General features: G+C 35.6%; 1 long non-coding RNA gene across 5 annotated transcripts in view; it reads left to right on the forward strand.

The window, feature by feature from the left end:
- Positions 1-12,500, forward strand: part of LOC149131741 (uncharacterized) — an 89,251-nt gene that overhangs the window by 3,861 nt on the left and 72,890 nt on the right. The window contains exon 2 of one of the 5 annotated variants that reach the window (XR_016245134.1): positions 8,174-8,494. The exons of the other annotated variants lie outside the window; for them this stretch is intronic. This is a non-coding gene — a long non-coding RNA (uncharacterized LOC149131741). Of the gene's footprint in view, positions 1-8,173; positions 8,495-12,500 lie in introns of those variants that run through there. 5 annotated transcript variants of the gene reach the window in all.

Below are 12,500 nucleotides of genomic sequence, written 5' to 3' on the forward strand. Positions count from 1 at the left end.
ATATTGGATAAAAGGAAGGAAATATTGATTTTTTTTTTTTTGAAAATATGTTACCGGTTTCAATTGACAAGACTATTTAATCATGCAATGTGAAATTGGAAATTAATTTGAAGGAAATTAATCTTTCATGTGAGCAATTTTGAAAGTTCACAAGTTTTTCTTACAACATTTACATAGTGGTCATTTTTGGGTTTCCTCTGATGGCTGATGGACACTAGGTATTTAGTGGACATGGGCGTGCATCTTTGTTTGTAGATCATGTGATGGTCGTAAACAAGTGTCACTGTCATGCATGCATTGTTGTTCGTTTCTAGTGTTCTATGAAAAACATCTGGACATAGGTGAGAGTTGGTTACAGGGAAGGTATTCGGCCGTAGAAGATCTGGTTCAACAAACTCTAGTATGGGAGATGAAATAAGCATTAAATGATGATGATGTTGTGTGTATTTTTGTATTGATACCACCTGGACAGTGGTGATATGTCTGTCTTTACCTCATCAGTTTCACATGTGAAACGACCAGTGGAATAAAGTGCCTTATTTGCCAAACCAGTAAGGATTGGCATCATCCAAGGTATCTGTTCATAAAAGACTGCGGATCTTTTTTAAAACGGGGGCCACATTTTTCATTAATGTTTTATGTAGTGTTTTTGGTACCGAAAGACTTTCAAACTTCGTATACTTATCTATTTTGTGTTATAGAACAGAAAAATATTTTTGTATTCGAATTTATTTCATGTAAAAAATTGTCTTATTTCGATAATTTCAACCAATCACTAACAAGTATTCAGTTGTTTACATTTACTCCTTTGGCTGATTAAGCCATAGCTTCGTTTTATTTGCTTTTTTCATTTTAAATTTGCTTTTTTCATTTTCATTTTTTTTCTTCGTTTTATTTGCTTTTTTCTTTTTAAATTTGCTGTTTTACCCTAACCCTAACCCTAACCCTATCACCGATAGAATTGTTTCAGAATCGTTTGTTTATGTAGTCGGCACTTAATGTATATCGGCTGAATGGACGTCAGTGATTGGTTGAAATTACAGAAATACGACGACTTTAACATGGAATAACTTAGGGATTTCTTTTTTTTTTTTTAAGAAGACTAAGAGAAAAAGATGTTTTATATGACATATTCTACCAGTGTTCCAAGTTTCAAAGTGTTTCGTTAATGAAAAATGTGGCCCCCGTTTTAAAAAAGATCCAAGACTGCCTTAGCAAATTTTGTCCATCTCATGCCAGCATTTAAGAAAAAGAAACAAAACAAAAACAAACATACAAATGATGGTAATAACTTGTAAATGTTCTCAGCTGAATCTCATTTCAAATGTTAGATTGTAATTCCTTCCGGATTTCATTTACCAAAAAGACATTGCTCACTGGAATCCAAACTGGATTCCATGACGTCATTCCTCATACCATTCCTAGAATACTGTCCTACGTGATATGTGGCTTTCACTCTAATTTTCTTTTGGAGTGCAAAGAATAAATAAATTACAACAATGGAATATATTTACCATTTCTGAGAGACCTCACCAGATCTATATTTGTACATGAAACAGAGGTCTCTGCGGATGGGTGTGGGGGGTGTTCGGGTGGGCTGAAGGAATGGATGGCGACTCAGATGAGAATTACAAAGAACAATTTTTGGCGGTCTTGAACATTTTGTTTACTTTTTTTTTATCTCTAATATACAGTCATAAAGATACGAAGAATTTATTTTTGTACCATTGCTATTCTCAAAGAGATCGACTTGTTTTTGTTTACAGCATTGCCTACTGTTAATAATAATAATAATAATAATAATAATAATAATATTTTTTATACTCATAATAACTAACAATGATGATGTGTGCTTGGTGATAACAATCGATGCAATGGAAGCTAAATGTTGCAATGGATGAAGGACACAACACAGGGGATGTCCAGTGAATGTGTTTGTGACAGGTTCAGTGAGGGGGTCTCTTGGTGGATTTGGTGTGGACTGCAGGGCAGTGGGGGAGGGAGGGGTCGTAGGGAGGCTGGTGAAAGAGGAATGGAAGGAGGCGTCTGACTGACTGACCACTCAACACTCAGCTGTTATTGCAATAAATTGTAATGTTATCATAGATGTGTTCAAGGTTGAGTATATATATATATATATATATATATATATATATATATATGTATATATGTGGGTGTGTGTATATATGTGCGTGTGTATATATGTGTATGTGTAATATATTTGTATATATATATATATATATATTGTATACATGTTTGCATATGTATGTGTGTATATATATATATATATATATATATATATATATATGTATATATTGGTTTGTATATGCATGTGTGTTTATATATAATTATAATTGTGCATACTCAAGTATAATTTTCAATATAAATATATTTTATCGTCAATAAAATTTTATATATATATAAAAAAAAATGTTTTAGGTTTTTTTTTTATTCTCTATTTGTTTTTATCATCTCTTTTGGCTGCCACAGTGATGATGATGATGATGATGATGATGATGCTGGGGATGATGATGATGATGATTGAGTATTGTGATGACGATGAGGATAGAGATATTAGAGATGACATCGATGTCTGTTGTGGTATTGCAGTGGCGGTGGTGGTGTTGATGGTTGTTATAGTAGTGAAGTTATGGCAGGGGTGGGGTGTTGATGATCTCTGATTGGTCAAAGCAACATGTGATAAGGGTCGAATATAGCATTTATACAAATATATTTCTCCTAATATTTATGTGTGTGTGTGTGTGTATATATATATATATATATATATATATATATATATATATATATATATATATATATGGGCGCAGGAGTGGCTGTGTGGTAAGTAGCTTGCTTAGCAACCACATGGTTCCGGCTTCAGTCCCACTGCGTGACACCTTGGACAAGTGTCATCTACTATAGCCTAGGGTCGACCAAAGCCTTGTGAGTCAATTTGGTTGACAGAAACTGAAAGAAGCTCGTCATATATATATATATATATATATATATATATTGTCCGGTACTCAAACAATTCTGTCGAGCAGATAAATGGACATTCTATCGGTCTCTTCTGCCGAACCGCTGAGTTACGGGGACGTAAACACACCAGCATCGGTTGTCAAGCGATGTTGGGGTGACAAACATATACACACGCATACTTATATACATATATACGACGGGCTTCTTTTAGTTTCTGTCTACCAAATACACTCACAAGGCTTTGGTCGGCCTGAGGCCCTAGTAGAAGACACTTGTCCAAGGTGCCACGCAGTTGGACTGAACTCGGAACCATGTGGTTAGTAAGCAAACTACTTACCACACAGCCATTCTTATTGAGGAGGCCAAACGTCACCAATGTGTTGAAGTATTGAATCAACAAGATCTCTTTGAATCCAATCTCTTGTCGCCACAAACTCAATTTTTTAGTGGGGGTGGGGGGGTAACCCATTTTTTTAATGGGGATGAGATAACCAAAAAGCACCGATAAAAGAAAGTACCAGACAAGTACTGGGGTTGATGGTATCTGTTAATCCCGACCCCTCAAAACTGCTGGCCTCATACTTAAACAAAAATCCTTACTATGATGTTATGAGCTGGCAGAATCGTTAGCACACCGGACAAAACGATTAGCGGCATTTCGTCCGTCTTTACGTTTTGAGTTCAAAAGCCGTCGAGGTCGACTTTGTTTTTCATATCTCGGGGTCAATGAAATAAGTACCAGTTATGCACAGGGGTGAATGTGATCGACTTAACCCTCCCCTCAAAATTTCAGGCCTTGGGCATATAGCAGAAAAGATCTTTATTATTAACCTTTAGTGCTGCAGTTGATGTTGTCATGGTTCTCCCCCTCCCTCCTCTCCCCCCCTCTCTCTCTATGTATTTGTGTGTATACATATATGTATGTATGTGTATCTATCTATCTACATACATATATCTGTGTGTGTGTGTGTGTGTGTGTATACAGTTTTGATTTTTATTGTTGTTTTTGGAAATCGAAATCGGAGATATTTGAAGAAGAAAGGAAAAAGAGGAGGAGGAGCAGGAGAAGAAATAGTTGAAGACGAAGAGGCGAAAGAGAAGCAGCGGCAGCAGCAGCAGCAGTAGTGCCATCGCGGCGACAACAGCAACAGTAGTAGTAGTAGTAGTAGTAGTAATAATAGAAGGAGGAGGAGAAGGAGAAGAAACAAAAATAGACTCAGACACGAAGTGTGGAAGTTTAAAAACAAAAGAAAGAAAGAAAGAAGAAATACTAGAAAATCACATCCAAAGATTTGTGCAGACCAACGTGATGTGAATGGGAAAATGAAGAAAATTAAGGGCTTTAGAACCATCAATGGAAAACTGCTTTATCAAAAAATAAATATAAAATATGAAAAAGATAAAAAGACCCGAACCACCCACCATATTTATAGATTTCACACAAATTTGATCAAGTTTTCATCGTCTTTCTTTTATATTTTATTTTCACTTTATTTCATCCATACAATGAAACAAAACGAAAGTATTTGGAACGGAAAAGGAGAAATCTAGTTATAAGACAACAACAACAACCACAAGAACGAAAACAGCAACGAAATCACTACAAATATTTTCTGAAAAACGATCTCTAAACGTAAAATGAATCTCGATTTTGTTTTAGTTTCATTTTGTTTTGCTTGTTGTTTGGAAAACTGAACGAAGATTGTAATAAAATAAGGCAGACGACAAATATATGCACTCTGTTCTCGAAATAAACGTCGGCTGCTTGTTTGAAATCACTGCCTTCATCAGATGGCTTTGCCAACTCTTCTACACAAACTGGAATAAATATCTAATATAAAGTAAACAACCAACGTATTTATGTGATTGATTTGGGTTTGAAGAAATCTAGTTGTTGTTCTTCTTATCAATTATTATTTTCTTCTTCTTCTATCGATGTAAAGTTTTGTAGACTAAATAAACGGGCAGCGAGTATTAAGTCAGGATCCTAGTGACGCCATTTATATTAAATAAAATGAATAAGCCAAAACAAAATTTAAATAAATATTTCGGAAGATATGATATATTAATATAAGGATCACCAAAGCATAAAATAAATAAATAAAACGAAAGATATTCAGAAACAACACCACCAACAATAACAACAACAACAACAACGACCAGATTTATCGGCACCATTCATTCCTTTTCATTTTTTCCTCTCTTTTCTTTTGCATTGAACGATCTACTTCCGGCCTACAATCAGTTTCCGGTGAAACATCTAATTTTATTTGAGGATTTGTTATGATATTAAAGATACTTTGGTAGACTGTATTGATTTTCTGGCCGATTTTCAGATATAAATCATGGCTAGGTTAAAACCGCCGCCGACAAATATACCTCACTCTTCACATGCCGTTGTTCAGACATCGACTCGAGCCAGAGGTACAAAAAGGGAACATCCACACCAACATGTAAGAAATAGCAGCTAAACCTAGTTCAAACCATATCCTAATGACATAAAAGAGAAATTTGCAATTTGCATTAATCTACTCCAGAATATACAGAGACTACAATAAATGGTGGTAGAGGTAGTAGAGCGCGGATGGATGTATGATCACGGTTTGAACGCCTATGATCACATCTTTGCTAAATCAGTCTATACTAGTAGACACTTGTCCAAGGTGCCACGCAGTGGGACTGAACCCAGAATCACGTGGTTGGTAAGCAAGCTACTTACCACACAGCCACCCCCCCCCCCAAATAAAAACAACTATACATTACGGTTCTGTTTCTACTGCTGTGTGGTAAGAAGCTTACTTCCCAACCACATGGTTGCAGGTTTAGTCCCACTGCGTGGAACCTTGGGCAAGTGTATTCTACTATAGTCTCGAGCCGACCAAAGCCTTGTGAAAACGAAAAAAGAAAAAGGAAAAGCTTATAAGAGGCGTCGCGTGTCCGCTGCGTCGACTAACTTCACTTGAAGTAGATGTTCATCGTTGTTGCGGAACAAGAGCAACCCTTGTAACCCACATGCGAGCATGCTGGGATGATTTCCGAATAGAATAGTCAGCGTTGATCTACGACACATTGCCCCCCACCAACGACGACGACAATTTGTGCATTAATAAGGCAACAAATGGGTTCATGTGGAAAAGATCTCCACCATTATTATTCAAGCGAACCACTTGAGAAAATTTCCAAGTGGTTTGCTTGAATAACTGTAGAGATCTCTTTAACATGAAACCGTTGGTTGCTTTATTAATTCACAAATAAAATGTATTTATCTTCCAAGACGTCGTTGAGCACTCAATCTCACTGTTCGATAAGAGCGTGTACACACGCGCGCGCACGCACACACACACATACAGAGCAAGGAACTCTAATACTGCGTTGTGTGGTGGGTTGTGGTTTGGTACAAACTCTTCTACTTCTGATGTGCAGACCAAATTCCTGGATATGGTAAATATCCTAAACAACAAATATATTTAATCTCTGAACGACACAAACGTTTATCGTTTGGAATTCTTTTGTCAGAACATTTTGGTTTATTCTTCCCGCTTTCTCCTCCTCCTCTCCGAAATAACAAGCATCGAAGAACATGGTATAAATCTATGATTCTGTTGTTGTTGTTGTTGTATGACTATCGATTTGTTTATTGTCTCAGACAATTACACAATAGAAAAACGATTAACTTACCAATACACTGTAATATTTACCAATGTTTTCACTTTGGAACCAGGAATGGCAGCATGCTCCTGTTGGCTGACGTTTAATTACGACAATAATCAAAATTCCATTGATCAAATATCTCAATTTCGTATTCCTCATGAAACATGGTGCCAAATATGGTATTGTGAAGTCTGTCAGTGAAATTGCTTTGTTGTGTCTTTGCTGCCATTTCGATTGGCCGCTTGGATAAATAGTCAGATTCTTCAATACAAAGGATCGTTGTGTTGTACGGTGTATATGCTATGCAGTGTTATGTATATGTTGTGTGGCGTATGTCTTGTATGGTATATGTGTTCTGTTGTGTGGTGATTGTTTTGTGTGGTGTATGTGTTCTGTTGTGAGGTATATTTTTTATGTGGTGTATGTTTTGTGCGGTGTATGTATTTTGTAGTGTTGTACGTTGTACGAAGTAGTGTTGTGTTGTGAGGTGTATGTTTTGAGTGGTATACATGTTCTGTTGTTGTTGTTGATGCTGTTGTTGTTGTTGCTGCCGCTCCTGTATACTACATGGACTTGTCCATCTCAAAGACAGATTTTCCACGCAGAATTTAGTGTTGTCTAAAAGTGGCTAGTGATGAAGTGAGTGACGCATTCTCCGGGACTTCAACACAGCTACCACACAAACTTACTTCCCTACATACACTTTTACACCGAATAACTTGCCGACACCCAACATAATCCGTTTATTCGGAATAAACAACTTGTTATCCGCTATCTTTACCCCCACGCCTCCGCCTCACCACCGAAATCTGTTTTCATATTTATTTTTGGTCTTTTTGGTTCCGTCCAAAATTATTCCAAGAAATATTCTTCGCTTTGCTTCAAATTTTTTTTTCGCTAAATTCTTTAATCGATACTGCTTGACCTCCTCCCGCCGCCCCCATCCATCTCACCTCCTCCGCCTTCTCCTTCCCCCACCAGAATAAATGATAGATTCCAATTAAGGAAGCTACCCACAAAAAAGATGGAGATTGTTTGGTAGGAAAACTTCCTAACGAAAGACCAGACAGATTGGACGAAAATAACCATTCTATTCCATACACACATACATACACGCACACACATACATACATACATACATACATACATACATGCATATATACATACATATACACACATATATAGATACATATACATGCGCACATACTTAGAGATGTGTCACTTGTGAGTGTGTGCGCGTACACACACACACACACACACACACACACACACACACACACACAAATATGCCTATATGGTAGATGAAAGACGGAAGATGGAATATACGAGAATTTATTATTATATATATCTATATCTATATATCTATATCTATATGTATATATATATGCATACATACATGTTTACATACACGCACACATACACACACACACATAAATATATGTGTGCTTGTGTATATACATATGTATATATATGTATGTATTTCTTTCAATGTATGTGTGTATGTATTTTATTCATGAGTCAAACAAACAACGATTGGTTTCAGACTTTACAATTCTCACCCGCAAGGTCTTCACATTCTAAGAGCGAAAACAACAACAACAACAACAACAACAGCAGCAGTGTCGGCAGAGGTGGTGATGGTGGAGGCGGTGGTGGTGGAGGCGATGGTGGTGGAGGCGGTGATGGTGGAAGCGGTGGTGGTGGTGGAGGCGGTGGCAGCAACATTTACTGTTGATTGTTTTTTATGAAAATTTTTTTACATGTTTAAGTGAAGTTTATAAATTTCTGAAATGGTCAGAAAAAAAATTAATGTGTATATCTCTATGCACGTGTGTGTGTGTGCTTGAGTGTAAGTGTATGTGTGTGCGCGCGCGAACGAGTGTGCAGGCGGAAGCATACACACATATGCATACAAGCACACACACAAACAAATATTTATTGCATTCACTCACACACATACAGACAGACAGATGCATCCATACTCTTATTGTGATCACTTTGGAATGGAGTCATTTATAACAATAATAATCTGCTGATAATTGCTGATAATATTAAACAGCGGATATAAATATTTCAATAATCTGTATGTTAATGCTCTTGTTTGTGACTATCTACATACATACATAATACATACATACATACATACATACATACATACATACATACATACATACTAACACACTGCCTAAATACCAATCTTGATAAATTAAGCTTCTCAAAACCAGAAAGGAGAAAGCTAATTCGAAGACTTCAGATCCAATCCATCACTGGAACTGTAAAAATCTGTAAAACTTTCCAGAAGTTTATCATTTAAATATATATGAGCATGTCTAGATATGCAACTATATGCATGAGAATACATACATAAAACATACAAATCTGCACAAACATACATGCATAATAATAGCTGCATCCTCGTTACACGAGAAAAGCCATTGCCAAGAAGACTTACTGAAATGATTCATGATTGTTGCCACGTGATGCCCTTATATGACTTTTGAGCCCAGCCAAGCTTTTACACATTTTATTACATACTAGACAACTGTGCTGGCTGGCAGGAGAAACAGGTCCCACCATATTCACTCTCTAGCTAATGCATTCAATATAGCTAAAAGGACCTGTAAAATTGTATCTGACACAACCACTCGGGATAACCTGCTCAGGTTATGGCCACAATAATGTAGGCCAAACGAGCCTCACTTTGAGACGCAGAGTCACGCTGCATAAAGAACAGATTCGATTTCCTCAATACAGGCAGATAGTCCTGAGCGAACATATCGACAGATGCGCAAGAAATAAAACGCCGAATTTCCATATCTTTCCATTATACTAATGCAAAGATTCAATCTCCTTACAAGAACGCCTAAACAAAGAAAACCTGTTCATACTAAAGTACAGACCACACCTTAATATACAAACTTAATATACCACTTCAAAAATTATACTGAGGAGTTAGTTGTCCCCCTTGTCACCTGTTAACTCCCTTGGTCCACTCTCTAGACTTATTCTTATTTTTCAAGCATTCAAAATGGCGAAACCCCTTTGTCACAAGAATTGATTACTTCACAATGTCCCTTCAAAAGCTAATTTGAATAGCGAAAACCAGTTGGATATCACTACATCCATAAAATATGTATATATTTTAAAAAATTTCTTTATAGAAAGATATTAAACTATATGAAACGAAGGCATTTTTCTTTCACTTTTTATATACGTTTTCCATGTATATTCAACTCATAATTTTGCTACGTGGTGTATACTGAATCTCCAGTATCTTTGCACCTTTTATATATATATATATATATATATATATATATATATATATATATTTATATGTCTGTGTGTTATATTGTTATCATGCCGTGTTTCGCTATATGAATGTTTTGTTAGTAAAATTAGAACACCAAAATTATTTTTGTTTCGTAAGTGGAAACACGAAACCCAACTTCTTCAGGAAGTCCCTGTTGAAGTTATCAACTTAAAAAAATAGAGAAACACACACACACACACACACACATGAACAAGCAAACATAAAGTAGTGGGGAGGTGTTTCCCGAATGACGAATCAGTTCCTAATACCAGCCACTATTTCTGTCAAACCTTAGCTCGGTGCCAAACCAAACAACTCACCTGTGACTACCCCCCCTCCACCACCCCCTCCTCCTCCTCCTCCTCCACCTTTCCACAACATTTTCACGTTAATGAATTTTCGTATCGTAAACTTCCGGTTGTAAATAGTTTTCGAACTTACAAAGTTCCTGTTTGGATGGTTTGGCACTGATCTAAGACTACAAGAAAGTCTCCGGTTCCCTGCTGCTTTCTTACGACCAAAGATATTTTCCTTCCAAAAGACAATGATTCCACTCTGTGTTCTATGGTTTACCATTATATAACTGTTGTTGGCTGATATTACATACTTACTACTTTCGTTCCTTTTGCTTCGACCGGAAGCCTACTACTACTACTACTACTACTACTACTACTACTACTACTACTACTACTACTACTACTACTGCTGCTGCAGCTGCTGCTGCTGTTCTTTGATATTATTATTATTGTTGTTGTTAGCGAGCTGGCAGAACCGTTAGCACGCCGAGCAAAATGCTTAGCGGTATTTCGTCCGTCTTTACGTTCTGAGTTCAAATTCCGCCGAGGTCGACTTTGCCTTTCATTGTTTCGGAGTCGATAAATTAAGTACCAGTTATGCACTGGAGTCGATGTGATCAACTAGTCCTCTCCCTTCAGATTTCAGGCATTGTGCCTACAGTAGAAAGGATTCTTCTTCTTCTTCTTCTTCTTCTTCTTCTTCTTCTTCTTCTTCTTCTTCTTCTTCTTCTTCTTCTTCCTCTTCTTCTTCTTCTTCTTCTTCTTCTTCTTCTTCTTCTTCTTCTTCTTCTTCTTCTTCTTCTTCTTCTTCTTCTTCTTCTTCTTCTTATTCGTTTTCGATATTAAAAAGAGTGCAGAAGATTGCAGTTTGATGCCAACCGCAAAAAAGCAATATAAACACACACACACACACACACACAAACACATATAAAAGCAAAAAACAAACAAAATCAACAATAACAACAACGTCAAAACAGACACAAATGACGTAATGAAGTTGCTTTCAATATATAAATAAATAAATATATAATGTATGTGTGTGTAATTAAACCTTGGGAGAGGCATTATGCCGGTAATAAACACACGCACTGGTTCAGTCCTTTATTAATTTAATTTATATAGTTTTTTGTTAAATTATTTCATTGCACTCTTGCAATCTCTTCAGTAACTTGTCTCTCCACTTCCATTTATTTGTATTTCTTTCAACACACGTATCCACATCAAGAATCTTGCACACGAAATACACATACGAAGTATGTGTGTGTATTATAGATGTGTGTATATATATATATATATATATATATATATATATATATATGTGTGTGTGTGTGTGTGTATATATATATATATATATATATATACACATATATATATATATAGATATATATGCATATGTATATATAAATATATATATATATATATATATATATATATATATATATATATATATATATACATATATATATATATATGTATATATACACATATATATATATGTATATATATATACATATATATATATGTAGATATATATGTATATGTATGTATGTATATATATATATATATATATATATATATATATATATATATATATATATATATATATATATATATATATATACACACACATATATACATACCTATATACATAAGCAAATATCAGATCAATTTAATATATTTTTCTGTTTTATCAGAATGTTTGTAAGTCCTACAGACCGAATTAAAACGGTCGCCTCTTGAATAGTTTCCTGTTTATTTGTCTTTCTTTTGTGTGTGTTCCATTTCTTATATATGTGTGTGTGTGCGTGTGTGTTATATTATATTATATTACCCCCGCAGTCATCATAAGTCTGTACAAAAATCAATTTGAAGACGATACAAAGAAATCGAACCAAGTCGCCATTGGAAATTAGATAGACTCCAAACGTGTCAAGACTTTTCAACCTCCTCATCATCTTGCGAATACACATAAATACATATGTGCATACATACATCCATATATATATACACAGACACGCATACATATAAACATACATACATACGTACATGAACGCACATACACATCTATGCATAAATACATGCATCCATAAGTACATAGGTACATAGAAATATATATATATTCACACACATATGTATGGGGTTTAAGTGAAGAGCGAAACGTTCAGTGCTTTTCCGGGCCTCACTGTTTTTCCCGTTGATCTTGTTCATTAAGTATTAACTTTATGTTGGCTTTACATAACATGCTTATCTATCTATCTATCTAT

Source organism: Octopus bimaculoides, chromosome 19 (genome assembly GCF_046866305.1).
Source record: "Octopus bimaculoides isolate indiv1 chromosome 19, ASM4686630v1, whole genome shotgun sequence".
NCBI classification, from domain to species: domain Eukaryota; kingdom Metazoa; phylum Mollusca; class Cephalopoda; order Octopoda; family Octopodidae; genus Octopus; species Octopus bimaculoides.